Source organism: Juglans microcarpa x Juglans regia, chromosome 6S (assembly GCF_004785595.1).
Source record: "Juglans microcarpa x Juglans regia isolate MS1-56 chromosome 6S, Jm3101_v1.0, whole genome shotgun sequence".
Taxonomy (NCBI): Eukaryota; Viridiplantae; Streptophyta; class Magnoliopsida; order Fagales; family Juglandaceae; genus Juglans; species Juglans microcarpa x Juglans regia.
Window position 1 is genome coordinate 8059117 of NC_054605.1, and position 12887 is coordinate 8072003.

Below are 12887 nucleotides of genomic sequence, written 5' to 3' on the forward strand. Positions count from 1 at the left end.
CAAGGAATGAAAGGGTTACATTTTGTGAGTGGCTAATGAAGATCAAATTACCGGACGGTTATGCCTCGAATCTAACAAGGTGTGTGAGAACAAATGATTGGAAAATAACTGGATTAAAAAGTCATGATTGTCATGTTTTCTTACAGCATATCTTGCCTATTGGTATCTGTGGGTACTTGACCAGAGATGTGCATGTGGCTTTGACTGAGTTGGATGCATTTTTTAAAGACTTATGTGCTAGGACGTTGAATGTAGAAGCTTTGGATCGAATGGAACGAGAAATTGTCATAATATTGTGTAAGCTAGAAAATATTTATCCACCGTCATTCTTCGATGTCATGGTTCACCTAGCTGTTCATTTGCCACGTGAGGCTCGACTTGCAGGACCAGTTCAATATAGATGGATGTATCCCATTGAACGATTTCTTGGAAAGTTGAAACGTACAGTGGGTAACAAGGCCCGTCCAGAAGGATCAATTGCAGAAGCATATATTGACGATGAGTGGCATACCTTCTGTTCCAAATATTTCCATGGAGTTGACACTCGGTTTGATCGGCCAGAAAGAAACTTTGACGTTGACCGAGCAAGACAACAGAATATATTTTCTGTGTTTTCCCAACAAGTTCGTCCAATTGGTGCAGTGCGTGGTTATGACTTGTGTGGAAGAGAGTTCGAGAAAGCTCAGTGGTATGTGCTGAACAATTGCCCTGAGATAGAGAACTACTTGAAGTAAGTTATAACTTTTTCTTAATTTAAATTGCCTCATTAATTTTAAAAAAATACAAAATATAAAATATTTGTGGTAATCATCAATTTCAGTGATCATATTAACGTGCTCAAGGAACTAGGAGTAAATGATATAAACCAAAAACATGAAGAGGAGTTCCCAAGATGGTTTGAAGAACGGGTAATGAAATTACATATGCGTTACTCAATAACAAATGAAAAATTATTAATTTGAACTTTGATATAGTATACGCTTTACTCAATATGTAGGTTGTACAATTGCATGCGAATAATCCAAATGATATATCTGATGAACTGTATGCATTGGCGCGTGGCCCATCGAGACGCGCTGCTCGATTTTCTGCATGTATTTCTCGGGGAAGTAGGTATCACACACTGGATCGAGATTGTTATAGGAAAACCCAAAATAGTGGTGTCCTAGTCGAAGGAAGTCATGATGGAGAAAATATTGATTTCTATGGGGTTATTGTCGATATAATTGGAATGAAATATTTGGGAGAGCTTGCGGTGTATCTGTTTAAGTGTGATTGGTGGGATTTAAGCAATCCTCGTACTGGAGTCCGTGATGATGAATATTTTTTGAGTGTTAATACTCAAAAAAATGGTATGAAGATGATCCTTTTATTTTGGCTTCTCAAGCATCTCAAGTATTCTACTTAGATGACCCGAAGTTAGGAAATCAATGGCGAGTAGTTCAAAAATATTCTCCAAGAAATATATATGATGTTATCCCTCAGGCGGAAGGACAAGATGAAGAAGAAGATGACTCTTCTACTCAAGAAGCATACCAAGAGAGTCAACCCGCCTTAAATTTGTTTGTGGATTTGAGCCAGTATGAGATGATTCCATTAAATAGAGAAGATATTGAGGCTGAAATTGTTGATGCGACAGTTGAGGAAAATCTTGAATCATCTGAAGTATCTACAGATGATGAGAGCGAATTGTCAAATGAAACTGATACAGATTCTGATTGACCAATTATGTGTTAACATTACACTTGATGACAAATATTTTACTTATTGAATGTATCAGTAGTTTGAAATTATGCCGCCAAAGAGGAAGGAAGTTCGCAACCCATCTCCACCTGTTCCTAGCTCTCCTTCATTGTCACCATTAGAGATTGATTTTACAGAACAAGGTAAAAATCTAATACTCATAAAAGTTATTAATTAAGGTCCTATAATAGAGATATAAATGAAATTGATTACAATGTTATATTTTATAAAATCTACAGTACAATCTCGTCAAGGTCGAGGCACCACTAGAGGGGTGACGTTGGAAAAATATCGAAAGGTGGGTAAGATCAAGGTTAACATTCCTGACGAACATACTGGGGGCGAAGGACAACCAGCAGGTTGGCTTGCATCACATGTGGGTGCTCTTACACGAACTTACGCACCTTTGGCAACGACTTCATGGAAGAAAGTCCCCTAAGATATTAAAGAGCTTATCAAGAAGCGTTGTTTGGTAATGTTTAAACCATTGATTTAGTAGAATAAATTTCTATATTTTACTTAAATTTAGAATATTATAAATGATAATGTGTTTGTGACTATTTTTTTAAGGATGATTTTGAATTAAATTTTGGTCGGAGAGAGGAGCGTAAGACTGTGGAAGAGCTTATGGGTAATGCATTCCGTAAATATAAGGCGAGGTGTCATGAGTATTATAATAAGTTTGAGAAGAAGGAAGATGCACGCCAACATCCTTTCCAGGATGTCCGACCTTCTGAGTGGGAAAAACTTTGTAACATGTTTGAGGATCCATCATATCAGGTATAATGAAATTTAATTATTTTACTTGTCCTATCTGGCATTTCGCTTCATCATATTTTCAATTTCTTTGCAGGAGCGAAGTTCTATAAACAAAACAAATAGATCAAAATTGAAGATTAATCATCATGCAGGCTCAAGATCTTTCCATCGCCTTTCTAAGAAATTGGTATTGCTATTTTTTTTATTGGATATAGTTAATTATTTGGATGAATCATAATGACTTTATATCTTAACACATTTATTGTAGCAAGATTCAGATACTAATTATGATCTGACAAAATTATATGCTGCATCGCACACTGATCGTAATGGAGAGTGGACTCATCCTGATGCCCATGAAAATTATGTAAGTTTTATAACCTGTTTTAATTAAATATATTAGAATATTTATGACGATATTAATTCTTTATCTTATATATGGCTAGGATAAAATGATTGCCCTACGTGCTGAATCTGCGTCAGATCAAAATTCCTCAACAAGTAATATTGAGATTTTTACACAAGTCCTGGGTCAACGTTCAGGATATTTGAGGGGTTTGGGTCGTTGTGTAAAGCCTGGTCCCTCTTCCTCTTCTTCTGGGAATGCATCTATGACTTCTATAGCGCTAGAGAATGCGAACTCCAAAATCGAAGAATTGACTGCAAGACAGCATGAGTTAGAAGCTCAATTGGCAAAACAAGCAGATATGGAGATGCGCCTCAAACAACATGAAGAACAACAAGAAGAGATCAGAAGACAGATGTAACTCCAAATGCAGCAGCTTATGCAACAGTACAGGCCTCTAAGCAACTGATGGATTTTGGGATTATCTATTTATGTACGAACAATGCCCGTCTCGACTGTTATTTATTTAGTTTGCGCTTATTTTAACACTTTTGTGTGTGTTAAACAGTTTCTAATGTATTTTTTCAAATAGTATGAATGTCTATTTGGTTTTCTATTATTGATTTAAATTAAAGAGATATCGTTCGAACGAACGTAAAACGTTCGAACTCTATGTAACAACAATAGCGTTCGAACGTAAACGTAATGTTCGAACGAAATTTATGTTCGTAGAGTTCGAACGATCACACAACGTTCGAACGTAAATAATTTCAGTCGTGTTCGAACATAGCCTATACCGTTCGAACCCATATACCGTTCGACCTGACCATTTAACGTTCGAACACAAAGACAATTCATAACGTTCGAACGAATTCATGTGTGTTCGAACATATTTCGAAATCGTTCAAACACGTCACTACTGTTCGAACTTAAAATTTTTTCCGTTCGAACCATTTTCTAGGACGAATTTAAACCGTGACAAAAAAAATTTTTGTTCGAACGTGTTCGAAAGGTTTCCTTCAATTTCGTCCCAAAAGAAATTTTTTGGGACGAAATGCTGATTTTCGTCCCAAAATACCTTTTGGCACAGTGATATTGGAACGACTTTGGGACGAATTTTTTTCGTCCCAAAAATTTTTTTGGGACGAAATTGGGGTCTTTTGGGACGAAAATTTTTGTCCCAAAAGACCCTTTCTATTGTAGTGAAAGTCAAGCGGCATATTATAAATATTTTAATTCTCTTATAAAAATAATAAAAATAAGGTGCTGTCCAATCAAAGCAATTGCTCCTCCAGTATCCGCTTAAAGTAATGACGGACAATAGTGTTCAAAACAAAAAAAACAAAAGTCAAGACGGACAAAGCTTTCATTCTATACGGACATTGTTTTTTCTTCATTTTTTTTTTCATTTTAAAATCATTTCATCCTATATAAATTACCATCTTTCTTGATGATATATTTAACATTTTTAATGTCCGATTTTATTTTATTTTTAATATAAAAAACACCTTTTACGTTGTTCTCTACGGTTATTGTTGGGTCAAATTATATTATAGGTGAGGAAGTAGTCACGGGCGACTAAAAACATGATCACGTGTGGCCCACGTGACAAAGGGCCATAAAAGGACATAATTGCGCTAAGCACACCGTATAGGAACAGAGATAAAGGTCAACTATTGTATGTAATACAAGGATCCATGCAGGGAGTTTTAAACAGAGTTTTAAACATAGAAACTTAACAAACCACGTCACAATGAGATGCGTATTTGTGAAGATAAATCTAAGCTAGATATCAGCATCGGATAGTGCCATTAACGACCAAATCGTGCCAAAAAAGTTAACACACACACACACACATATTATATATATATATATATATATATATATATATATATATCAAAATTGGGCGCTAAGTCTAGTGTCTAGAAGAAGTCTACTCATATCACCATTTTCAAAATAAGTGTGTGGCACTTGAATACTATATGACTACAAATATCATTTATCTTATAAATATCACACTAGGTACACATTCTTTTTTAATAGATTTTTAAGTAATCACAATATTATATCTTATTACTAACTTAAGCATCGTAGACATTCCCTATTGAGCATCCCGAGTTCCTCTTTCTAGTTGCAGGTCGTTAGAGCGTGCTGTAAATGTAGGGAAAATTGCATCAACAAGTAAGCCCAAGTGAGACTGGTGGATTCCAATTAAACTTTTAACATATCGGGTGGGGAGTGGATGTATTATATGTACATAAAATTTATATCTATTCTTCTCCTTTCTCTTTCTCTTTCATTTTTCTCATTTTTTTCTCTATTTCTCTCATCGCTCATCTCCCTCAAACTCAACCCACAGCAAGCCTTCTCCTCTTCTCTTTTTTATTCTCTTCGCTTCTCTTCTTTCTTTTCTCATCTCTCTTCATGTTGGGAATTGTGATGATCCAGAAGCTACACAAAACACACACATACACTTAACACAAGGAATTTAATATGGTTCGGCAACTTGCCAATGTCCACACGAGAGAGACTTCACTATTAAGTGGAAATCGATAGAAAGGAGGAGGAGTACACACTCACACTCAATTCAAAACTCGCTCTCTTTTTTCCTCTCTCGCTCAGCCTTAGCTCTTCTTCACTGATCCATTCTTGTACTTTTTCCACTACACATTGCACTACAAATGATCTCCTTTTATAGACGAGGCTTCGAAGGAAAAGTAGCCACAAATCTTGAAAATGGGATGCTTCGGCAACTAGCTCTTACAGACCATGGATGGTGGAAGCTGCAACTCTTGACCAAGGTTCGGCAACAAATCTATTGGGACACCTAAGTCCACTAGGTGGTGAGCTGCATGGGCATGGAAGTTTCGAACACCCAGCAATTCTCCCCTCCATGCCCATCAGAGGGGAAAGCGATCTGATTTCCTCTAGTTGGCATCCATCCCAGCTATGTCTTTGCATAGCCCGAGCTTCTCACTTGTAACCACCTTCATCAGCATGTCTTCTGGATTCTCTTTTGTATGGATCTTCACAAGCTTCAACAGCTATTGTTCCATCGCTTCGCATATCCAATGATTGCGAATATCAATATGCTTTGGTGCAGGAATGGTACATTGAATTCTTCCTCGAATCTAGAGCTTGATTGTCACAATGTACCTTGTAGTCTTCTTAATTAACCCCCAATTCGTGGAGAAACCGCTTCATCCACAACATTTCTTTCCCAGCTTATGTTGTGGCAATGTATTATGCCTTTGTTGTAGATAAAGCAACACACTTCTACAATTTGGACTGCCAAGTGACAACTCCTCTTATAAAAGTGAAGAGATATCCTGAGGTAGATTTCCTACTATCCGAGTCTCTTACCATATCTGAATCAATATAATCCTCCAAAACTGGTTTAGCACTCCCAAAACAAAAGCATAACTTTGACGTATCCTTCAGGTATTTGAGAATCCATTTAACAGCTTCCAAATGATCCTTTCCTGGATTTGAAAAGAATCTGCTCACAATGCTTACAGCATGAGCAATGTCTGATCTTGTACAAACCATTGCGTACATCAAACTTCCTATAGCTGACGAGTAGGGGACTGCTTTCATCTTTTCAATCTCTTTCTTTGAAAATGGACACAAGCTTTTGCACAACTTGAAGTGATTAGCTAGTAGGGTATTGACTGGCTTGGGATCTCCCATGTTGAAACGTCTGATTACCCATTCAACATATTTTTGTTGTCATAGCCACAACCTCTTGATTTTCCTATCACGAACAATTTTCATGACAAAATCTGTTGTGCTGGACCTAAGTCCTTCATGTCAAAGGACTTGGATGGTTCCTTCTTTAGCTTGTTAATCATGGACCTATCATTACCAATGATTAACATATCATCAACATAAAGAAGGCGTATAACTAACTTGTCATTCGGGAACCTTCAAACATAGACACGCAAGCTGTCTCTTGTAACCATGACTCACCATAAATGAGTTGAACTTCTTATACCATTGCCTCGGTACTTGCTTGAAGCTGTAGAGACTCTGCTTAAGTTTGCAGACTAAGTGATTTTTCCCTGGATCTTCAAACCCTTATGGTTGCTCCATGTAGATTTCCTCCTCCAAATCTCCATGGAAAAACATTGTCTTCACATCCATCTGTTCGAGTTCCAAATTCAAGTTGGCTACCAATCCGAGTACAACTCGTATTGAGGTCATCTTTACCATTGGTGAAAAGATTTCGTCAAAGTTGATTCATTTGTTCTATAGGAACTCTTTGACAACCAATCTGCCCTTATGCTTCACAAGATTTCCCAGTCCATCTTTCTTTAACTTGAACACCTTTCTTTCCCTGTCCATAGGTTTCTATTAGCATGAGTTTTAACTTCCTGAAAAATCTCTAGCTCCCCCTCATCAGTAAGCAGAATATAGTCTGATTCTAGATATCTCCTCGGCATAATCAATAGGCGGTCTTTTGCTGATCTTCTTGGTTGAGGCTCATCAACTAAAGGAGGTTCTTCACCATCTCATTGTTGTGGTGGTACTACAGTTTCAGGTGGATAGGGTTCTTTCTCCCCTTGCTCGACACCCTGTGCATCTTCTTCTACTTATGGAACTTGATCTTGCATGTCCTCATCATATGTGGTTAACTGTAATGGTGCATGATCTACAGCGCTGGATTTTTCAAATTCCATATATAGCTGGTTTTCAAGGAACACAATGTCCATACTTCTGACAATTTTATTTGTCACTGGATCTCATAGCTTGTATCTGAACTCTTCATCTCTATATCCGACAAAGATACATGGAGTTGACTTGACGTTGGGCTTCTATCTCTACTCCTTGGATGTGTGTGCAAAGGTTTTGCACCCAAACACTTTTAAGTGAGAGTAAGAGACATTTTTTATAGACCAGATCATCTCAGGAACTTCCAAATCCAATTGTGCTGAAGGTGATCTGTCGATTAGGTAACAGGTAGCACAAACAGTTTCACCCCATAATGGCTTTGGTAACTTGGCCATACTAAGCATGCACATTGTTCTTTCCATGATGGTCCTATTCATCCTCTTGGCTATACCATTATGATGTGGGGTACATGGGACCGTCTTCTCATGTCGGATTCTGTAATTAGTACAATATGCAATGAACTCTTTGGAAATGTACTCTCCTCAATTGTCTATTTGCAGGCACTTCAATTTCTTTCTCGTCTCTCTTTCCACAAGGACGTGGAAACTCTTGAAGTGCTCGAAGACCTAATCCTTTATTTTCAAAACATACACCCAGACCTTCAGTGGAGCATCATCAATGAATGTCATAAAATATCTGTTACCTTCCAATGACTATTTTTCCATGTGACCACATACATCAGAGTGTACCAAACTCAACAACTCTGATATTTTCTTGGTAGAGGAATTAAATGAGACTCTATGTTGTTTTCCAAATAAACAATAATCACATGGATTCAACGCAATGCATTTGGCAACTTTAATGAGTGTCTTTTTCACAAGCGTATCTAACCCTTTCTCAACTATATGTTCGAGTATCTTATGCCACAAATTCGGTGATGCCTTGGCCTCCACTACGTTGAGGCTATCAGAATCAATCTTCACATGGATTTTGTACAATGTACCGCAAATTTATCCTCGAGCGATAATAATGGCACCTTGTGACAGCTTTCAAGTGTCATTGCTGAAGTAGCAGTCATAGCCCTGTCAATCAAGGGTTGTCCCAAAAATCAGGTTGAGCCAAAGGTTAGGAAAGTGTCGAACATCCTTCAACACCATGGTGCAACCAATGTTGGTTTTGATCTGCACATCGCCAACTCCCACAATCTTCAAGGAACTGGCATTCCCCATCTTTACTGTACCAAAGTGTCCAACTTTGTACATAGTGAAGAACTCAGTATGGGAAGTGGCATGGTATGATACTGTTGTGCCTACCACCTACTCAACATTGTGGCTTACAACGTGTAAACATGTCTTGTCACTAATGGAGAGTACTGATACATCTCCTGAAAGAGTGACTAAAGTTGCACTATCTTCTTTCTTCAGCTGACTGCTTTGACCTTGTTCCCTTTGAAATTTGTGACAGTTCTTCCTTATGTGGCCTTCTTTGCCACAAAGTAACACTTAAAGTTCCCCTTCTACTGGTTCCTGTTGTCGCTGGACCTTCCACATGTCTGAGACTTCCCTCTATTTCTGCCTCCACTTCTACCTCTGTCATTACCTTAAGGAACCTTCCTTGGCTAACCAACCCGCCACCATATTACCTTCACGAAACACATGTTGAAAACGGCAATGCAAAGTGCAAGACAATCCAACAAGTTCCTCCAAAAATTCTCTAGGTACCACACACCACATCGCTCTCTATTCCACCAAGAAATAACCACCATCGAATCTATTTCTACTATCACATTAGAAATATGTAATGATTTGTAAATTCTCAAACCTTGAAGGAGCACCAGAAGTTCCGCTTTGTTGTTAGAACCGAAACCAATATGAGAGGCATAAGCCTGGACAAGTTGACTTGAATCATTTCGAATAACCCCATCAATGCCACAAGTGCCTGGGTTTCTGAGACTACTACCATCCGTGTTCAATTTGTACCATCTCGACTGCATTTTAAGCTACTTAACCACTTTGCAACAAAGAGCTTTAGGCACAACTGGTTTAATCCACAAGGCCTCTAGAATCGTGCCATCCCAACGAGACAATCTCATGGGATTCTTTGTTGCATGACAAAGGGAATCTAGCCACATACAAATAGAATTAACAACAACTTCATGAGTTTCCAGAATACCTTCCATACGAGCAAGGCATCTTCTCCTCCATAGCTGCCAAGTAATAATGATGAGAATGATGTCAACTATAAAACCCACCTAAGAAGAAGAGATTTCTAATAAATCTGAAAGAATTCATTAAGAATCACTATGACATTAGTAGTTCGTTATGGTCTAAAGTTACATCAAAGAGATGTGAAAACAATTGTAGAATGAAAGTTTGAAGTCTGCAAGACAGGAATAAAATGATTACTTATAAGAGGTAACAAATTTTTTGAAAAATTGGTATATGAAATTTGATAATACCAATACTATTTTGGAATTAAGAAAAATATTGTTAATGTATATACTTGTAAGTTAGTGAGAGTATATTTGTATTTATGGTCATGCAATTATATGACTTTTGGCAAGTATGAATTATGGTTTATAACATGACATTAAAATTATGTCTCTAGAGAATTTTAAAAATGAAATTTATGAACAAGACATCTTTCGTAATTGTGATTGAATTTTAATACCAAGACGATTAGTGTTAAGATTGTCTCAGTATAGTTGCATAGAATTTTGAAAGATTTTACATGAAGAATTATTGTTCAATAGATGCTTTAAAAACAAAATATGACATGCTCAGTATTTTACATTGTCCTCAAATTGATGAAGTTAAGGAAATTTTATATATGACTGTTATAATAAACTTGATGATTGCACAAACCTGTATAAGGTTGGATGTCAATTTTTTAGTTGGCATTCTTTGTTGTTGCTAAAGTAGCCCAAGGATGTTTGACACAAAAGTTGTGAAAATAGTGCAAAGTTATTTGCAAGAAATTAAAGAATATATTGTCGGTTTAAGAAGAATTGATACTATTAAGGTAACTGGATACTCAGATCCTATTTTGTGGGATTACTCTAATGATGGAAAATACAGTTATGGTTTTATATTTTGCTATCTAGTAGAGTTATTTTATAGAAAAGTATGAGACAAATCTCTTACTGCTTCATGTGCAATAGGGACTGAGTTTGTGGTATGTTGAGGTCACAATGTATGGTATCTAAATGAGAAAATTTATCTTAGGATTTGGAATTATCGACTTATTCCCAAGCCGCTAAGAAAGTATTGTAAGAATTTCTCATAATATTTTTCTCCAAATGATAAGTATTTAAATACATAAGTGTTAAGGAGAAAGTACAAAAACAAATGTGTCCATAACAATAGTGTGTTAATGATTATAATTTAAAGGACATGTTGAAAAGATGGGTCATATGCTTATATCCATGATGTGAACATGGTAAAGAGATCATTGATATGTTGAGTATTTTGTTATTAGATATTGAAAGATATCTATTATGGTTATTTATGCTTTCTTGTTTTTCCACTTTATATGTACATTGAACAGTATGGTTGGATAATGACAAGATAATATCTATGATAGACATAAGTTGGAACCCAAGGTATTATGGTTTGAGTTTTAATTGTCCCAATTAAAGATCATGCTAAATTAAGCAACTAGTGTTGTGGTACATGGAAGGGAACTTGTTGACCATATAACAGAGAACTACCATGACTCGCATTGGTAGCTGGTTTGACATTGATATTACGGAACTCATGAAATGTATTTTGAGCTATGAAGGTTTTAGGAAATGAATTTGCGCAGTATAGTTAATTTCTTATGATAAACCCATTAATGTAAAATATTGTTTTATGGGCGTATGGACCAAGTGGGAGAATGTAAGAGTTTTATTTAAACTCTATGTCCCATACACCCATTTTGATAGAGTTTGGAAGAGCTCAAAACTTATCAGTTAATAGATAAGTTATAACGGGATAAGAAAACTCATAAGGGATAAGATTAACTTTATATCTTTAATCAAGTCAAACACAAAGTCTTAGATTTCTTGATGGTCACAAGTATAAAAATAATACTGAGTGGTTAAAGGGTTCTCGCCTACAACATTAGAGTGCCTCTAGCCATTGAGAGACACTTGTGAGGCTAAGTTGCTAGAGTGATCCTTCTCTTATAGTCAGATCAAATTCTTCATCAGACAAATGGAGAAAGGTACGTATTTAATTGTCATTGTTTTTATTATTGTGGATCGTAGAAAATCAAAAATCAAATTATTAATATTCATGTTAAAATATTTATCAACAACTACAAAGTTATATTCCTTTTAGTATGGTGGATGATCTAAAAAGTACCCGTGGATGTATAATTTTCAAAGTAAGTGTGTGTACCCAAAATAGGGCATCATGGTTTCAGGCTCAGTGTAATTTCCAGTCAGCAATAAAATGATATGGGACGTTACCTAATTTCATGTTGACGATATTTTCAAAATAATTGGCATATGGCATTTTATCATGTATTGATGATAAAGAGCAAATCTCTTACTTCGGAAATTCTGTACCTGGCATATAATTTCATTTACTTTGAAATTAGTTGTCTAAAACCTCTTTCATCTGGAAATAATTAATTGTATTATTTAAACCACCAAATTAATTAATTAGACGTAATACTTGATAAGAGAAATAAATGTTAATTTATTAATAAGAATAAATAACTAGAAAGAACAAAAATAAAATTTAAATTGAGTGGATGAAGATTAAGGAATGAGATGTATGTATGGTGTAGTACTTGAAAGTGATTTGCGAAAGTGTAATGCTGGCTAGCTAAGTACAAGCCACAGGTGAAAATTTGTGAAAAATATTTGGAACGCGATGTGCATGCTCTTGAACGCGCGCTATTATTAGAAAACTGTTTATTTATGATTAATTCTTTCTTGTGAAAACGAGTATTTTCTGTTAAAATGAGTTTATTTTTGTCGTAAATAGTAATTCTCGTCGTAAATAATTCGTCACAAATGCTCATTTTTTTTATAACTAGCAATCTGATTTTAACAGGAAAAAAGAAACTCTAAATGAAATTTGAAAATTTGGCAAACCAGAATTAAGTCTATTTTAATCCATAATTAAGATGGACTTGGTCAATTTTCACTTTTTTAACAAAACCAGGAGAAATAGTACTCGCGTAGACTACTTTCTCTACAAATCGATCCCCATATAAAAAATTATTATCAAGATTCAAGCGAAGTTCGAGTGACACAACCAAACTTTCTACCAACTTCGAAAGCATGCATGCATCAAATGACTATTCTGGGTCCATCCGTCCACCCGCATGCAAGGCTAATTCCCAAGCTATTGATCAGCGATTGTTTAGCAAATGCATGTGAACATTCCATCCAACTTCATGCTGGAAAAATGTCTTAAAACTTTATATTTATAAT